Genomic DNA, 6,000 nt, shown 5'->3' on the forward strand with positions numbered 1-6,000 from the left:
ATGCTTATGTACCATGCTACAAAAAGAAGGTAGCTGATTCAAAACGTCAGTACTATAGCAGCTAAAGAGGTCAAGATGATCTTAAAAACAAAAACTTTTCTCCTTAGTTAAAAAATTAGCTTCCACTAATAACGATAAACATTCACAGAAAACACGTCCCACCACCCAAGACCTAGCTGATCATTTCGCCAATAAGATCCTCCAAATTAGGTCTGAACTATCTAAAGCTACTCCAACAGAGGAAAATAGTATAATTTGTAGTTCAAGCTCAATTGCCGGAGATCCTACAATCCAAGAACTCAAAACTCACCAAAACTGGGACTCTTTCAACCACTAACAGTTGAAGATGTAAGATCACTGATGTTGAAATGTTCCTGAGCCAACTGCTCCCTGGATCAAAGCCCAAAATACCTATTCAAATCCATCCGTATGGAAGCAGTAAGCTGATTACTCGATGATCTCAATGAGCTGATATAAACTGACTTCCTCTTGATATGGGCAAAATTGTTCTCACTGTGCTGTTGCAGGGATCTGGGCTAGATGTAACATCGCCTGCAAACAGCAATACTGATGTGATGGCACATACTTACACATATTTAGAATAGTATAATTGTGTCTCTTTTGGAAATCTAGGCAGGAGCATTTATATCAGCACTTTGGCTGGTGTAAGTGCTTCTGCTGAAAATATACACATATATTTGCATTGCAATGCTAATATTATATAAATAAAAAGAAGGTACGTACCTTCCCTTATAAAATAAGGGTCTCTTGGTACCTAAATATTGGTAGTAGTTCCATCTCGAGCGCATGCCATTTCCAGTGCTATGGAAAGTAATTCCATAATTTCTAGCACAGTACTAGTGGTGATGCCCGGTTACCGCCTAGTTAATGCGGGAGCCCTTACCGCCACCTAACTTGGTGGCGGTAAGTGCTCTCCCCCCCCCCCCCAACATGGCCACATGGTAAGAATAATCTAATCACATGGTCATGCCTTTTTTAGGGGCTTTTTACCTGCTGCGGTAAAAAGGGCCCTGGCACATGGCAAAAATGGCCCCCGCTGCTACTGCAGGGCCCTTTTTACCGCAGTTTGGTAAAAGGACCCCTATGTGCTTTTGTGGAGATCCCAACAAGGATTAAAGCTAGCCATAATTAAAAGGACATTTTTCTTCTAAAGGTGTCAGCTGTGGAATTCCACCCCTCACAATCTCATCTGATTACCAGCACTGTTACCTTCAGGAAATATGTAATGAGCTTCTAGCTCAACTGGGAAAAGCCCCTGCTGGGGTTATAGTGCCATAAGTCTTCACCTGTAGCTACCCAGGTGTTTTCCCAATTAGGACTTTTTTTTCTTAATTGCAGACTGCCCCAAAAACCCAGAGGAGAGGGATAAGAAGGACTTCCCTTCCCCCAATCACCCCTTCCCTTTATCACTTTTCTTGAATTTGGTCCAACCCCTCTCACAATAAAATTGAGTGCAGGCCCTGTGCCCTTATACACTAACTGACCCCACTGCACTCTATCCCCTCATCTTGCACAATATTCTGTCATCATGGCAACCTATGGAAGGTGCAGGTCCTCCTTCAATTTCTCACACTCAGCATGCAATTTAACAGCTTGGAATAGTTTTGTGTTTATTTATTTGCAAGTTTGATCACCCACTAGTTGTTCCCATTTCCAGCTCCTCAAACCCAACAGGCACTGAAGAGTCAAGTTTTTATTTCTAGATCTCCAGAGATACTGCATTTCAGTAACCCTAGGTCAACAATAAATAAATCCCAATAAATAAATAAATGATGACAAGTTTATAGTACTTGGCCTCAAATAGCACTCATGGTCAATATCAGTGGCATTCTAAAAAGAAATCCCAATTGAAAATGAATAAAAAACCACAGACATCAGTTCCCACCAACCTGCTAACTAAAGATTGGATTGGATTTAATAATTTGATATACCGCTAAATACATCTGCGCCCAAGCGGTTTACATAATTAAAACACATTATACAAAATCTCAATAATACATTCATAAATGGTAATACATTCTTAAAAACAAATTAAAAAAAAAAACTTTCCCAGATTATCAATCTGACCAAGATTCAATAGAAATTATACTCCTATTATAATCTTTCATTATTTATAATACTGCTGAAACAAAAGTCTTCAAGATTTTTTTAAAAAGCATGAAGACATTTCCTGAAGACCATCTAAGAATTCCATAAAAATGGTCAACCGGGCAATTCAGATACAAAGCTTTGAATACAAAACACAATATCTTAAACTCAATACACTGACAAAAGCAACCAATGTTTGACATTTTAGAAGGGAAGTTATCAATGTGGGCTGCCATTAAGATGGGTTATTTTACCACAGGGTCTCATTGCATAAACAGAGACCCTGTGCCAAAATAACCCAACGTAACAGTAGCCTATGTTGATAACTTCCCTCCTTAATGGCACATAGATCCTGAAAGATTCCTCATTATTATCATGGTCTATTTGCCTTTGGAAAAACTTTTTTTTGCACTATGTACTAATGAACAGAAGACAGACAAAGTTAGAGGGGTAATAGAATAACAAAACCAATTTTTTCCTGTAGGCCAGCACAGCGCTGGACCCTGCAGAAATCCCAAAATTTGGTTCCTGAGCCCAGTTGCTGCTCTTCAGAACATCCAAGGTAAAGGATGCTGCACAGGGAGTATTCAAAACCCTCAGGGTGCACGTGCACACATAGGTGGCTCTTGAGAGAAAGCTGCAGTCTGTAGCCTCTGCCTCAGGATTGTGGATGCAATGGTTTGGCTATGTAGGAGGAAGCTGAACAACTTGTCTCCAACAGTGGCCAGTTCAGGTCAGAAGCAACCAGCAAATCCCCTCAAAACTTATCAATTTATCACCTCATTGCAAGGGATAAACAATGGCCCTCCAAGTCTACCTGGCAAGTAGTTTAAGGACTTGTCCTCTCATCATTTGAGCCTTGCTATGTAGTAGAGAGCTGCACGGGAACGGGGTTTGCGGGAATCCCGCGAAAACCGGGGATTCCCACAGGGACAGAAGCAGTTCTGCGGGGGTCCCGCGGGGACAGAAGCAGGTCCTGCAGGGTTCCCGCGGGGATGGAAGCAGTTCTGCGGGGTTCCTGTGGAAGTGTAAGCTGTACTGCATCAGCCTCTCGTCTACCGAGTACCTTGAGTGCTGTCTCCTCCTCCTCCTCTTCCTCCTTGCTTTAACAGCACAAATGTGGAAAGTCTTCCGTTAAGGAGGTGGTAGAGACACAAATGATGATGGAATTCAAAAAGACTTGGGATGAACACAGAGGATCTCTAATTAGAAAATGGAAGTTATAAAAATCCTAACCTTAAATGGCTGCATGTGTGTGGATGTGTCAAGTGATGCTTAGATGGCGACTCTGGCTGTGATTAACTAGGGCCGATACCGGGCAGACTTGTATGGTCTGTGTCTAATATATGGCAGTCTGGTTTAGGATGGGCTAGAAAGGGCTTAAACAGCAACTTCAGTGGCTGGAACATAAGGACAGTGCTGGTCAGATTTTTACAGTCTGTATCCCACAAATGAGAAGACAAATAGACTGGAGTGGGCTTCAACGAGAACTCCAGCAGTTGGAACATAAGTATAGGGCCAGATAGACTTCTATGGTCTATGTTCCAGAAACACAAAAAAGTATATAATATCACACTCGTTGATTTAATCATGAATTGATAATGAGTGTGACTATTGGGCAGACTGGATGGACCGTTCAGGTCTTTATTTGCTGTCACTTACTATGTTACAGTTAATCCTCTTTGCTCCCGGGCTGATGTGCAGACCTCAGGTCTGACACCTGACCTACTGGCGCGTGCATGTGGTGACCTCTCAGCACACAGTGCCAGAAATCAGAGACAAATCTTACATGTGTACACCAGAGTGTTCTAAGTTTCAACTTCCATTCCTTCCTTGCCTACAGTGATGTGGCTCAAATCCAGAGAGAGACTGAGGGAGCTGACCAGAATTTTCTTTTATGTGCCATTAAATTCTTGCGGGGATGGGTGGGGATGGGTTAAATTCTTGCGGGGACGGGCGGAGACGGGTTGTGATGGGTTAAATTTTTGCGGGGATGGGTGGGGATGGGTAAGATTCCAGTGGGGACGGGTGGGGATGGGTGAGATTCTAGCAGGGACGGGCGGGGATGGGTAAGATTTCTGTCCCCGTGCAACTCTCTACTATGTAGTTGCTTTGACCAGGTCCTTTTGCAACAGATTCTACAGCTTAATTTTATGCTGTGCAGAGTGTCCTCTTGATTTAGCATTGTTTGAAAGACTAAACAACCTTTCCCTATTTAACCTTTCCACCATTTTTATACACTTCCTTTATATTCCTTCTCAGTTTATTCAGTTCCTCAAATGGGAAAATGATCTGCCTTAAGAAGTTCTAACCCAATCACTGGAACCTTAAAATATTCTCAGTTTTGATCAACTGTTTTTCCATTTTCTTCCCTAAGCATGAATATATATAAGGAGTGGAGTAGCCACCGAGCTAATAACTAGGGGAGCCAAGTTCAAATCCCACTGCAGCTCCTTGTGATCTTGAGCAAGTTACTTAACCCGCCATTGGCTCAGGTACAGAATTAGATGGTATGCCCTCCAGGGACAAGAAAATATTTATTTATTGGGTTTTAAATGCCTTTATGAAGACATTCACCCAAGGTGGTGTACCCGAATGTAACTACTGAAAAAGATACAAACTAAATCCAACTAGGTATGTAATGCAAAAAAAACAAAAACAAAACCAAGAAAACTGGAACCTGCTCAAAATTTTAAGCAATATCAAAAAATGATACTGCAAACAAAGAGTCATTACCTTTTCTCCATGACCTAGCTTCCAGCGTTTGAGTCAAATCCAGTATCTGTTCTTTAATAATATTTTTGGGTTTGCTGCTCAAGCTCTCAGTTCCTGTGATGTAATGGCTCCAGCGCCGCTTCCACCCATTAGCTCTAAATTTGGAACATGACAATTGCAGATTCCAAAAACAAGCATATGATCAGGATCATGCTGCTTTCAATCAGATTCCAACTGCAAAAAAAAAATGTTGTGGAATTTCTTCTTCTTCTTTATATCTTCAATAATGAACATGACTCAGATGTGCATGTTGTCTGTGTAAGCATTCCTACTTGGCTATCACTTTATGGCACTGGGAGGCAGCCAAGCCAAATAAAAATTGTTTTGAATAAATATTACATTTCTGGAGCATGAATAAGGTTCATCTCTAGCCAGCTTGTTGCTAATGGGAATAAGGAAAGGGGGGGGGAGAAAGGAAGAAAGAAAAAGTAGATACAAAATCATCCAACAAACTGTTGAAAAGCTGAGCAGGATCTGTTTCAACTTGTGGGTTACATAATCAAGCAGTTACTTCTTAACAGGGCCCTGCAAGGTCACACACAGACAGTATAGACTGCAAAAAGGCTCTCCTTGTATTTTTCATTCATACAGAATTGCTGTGAGAGTGCAGGAGTGGGCGGAGAGGCATGGAATTTTCCTCTTTTGTATGCTGCACCATTAAGGTTACGTAAACTAGTCTACCTGGCTAAGGCCCTCATGATCAAAAGCAAACTGTGGCGCTAGAGGCTGTTAACGCCATACTAGCGCCAGAGTTTGCAGCCGATCCATGATCAGAGCCCTCGAGCGCCTGAAACAGCGCACTCGAGGGCTCTCAGCGCACTTTTGAACTCTGCTATGTTAGTCACGTGACTAACATGCACCATCAATCAAAGTGCACTCCAATGTTCTCTAATTTTTGCTGGCCCATGTGCCCAAGTTTTCTGCCTCAACTAGATGTGTGCAGTATGTTCACAATTAAAGCCAGCAAAAATTTGGTCTGCACAGTTGTGAAGTGTGCACTCTCCTTCTGACTCGTGCAACTTAGAGAGAACACTGGAGGGTTCTCTTGCAGTGTCAGCAGTCTAATACAACTGCCACACCATGAGTTTTGAGTTGGTCTACTTTTCTAACCTTTTG

The sequence above is a fragment of the Microcaecilia unicolor genome, chromosome 4 (genome assembly GCF_901765095.1).
Source record: "Microcaecilia unicolor chromosome 4, aMicUni1.1, whole genome shotgun sequence".
Classification (NCBI taxonomy): domain Eukaryota; kingdom Metazoa; phylum Chordata; class Amphibia; order Gymnophiona; family Siphonopidae; genus Microcaecilia; species Microcaecilia unicolor.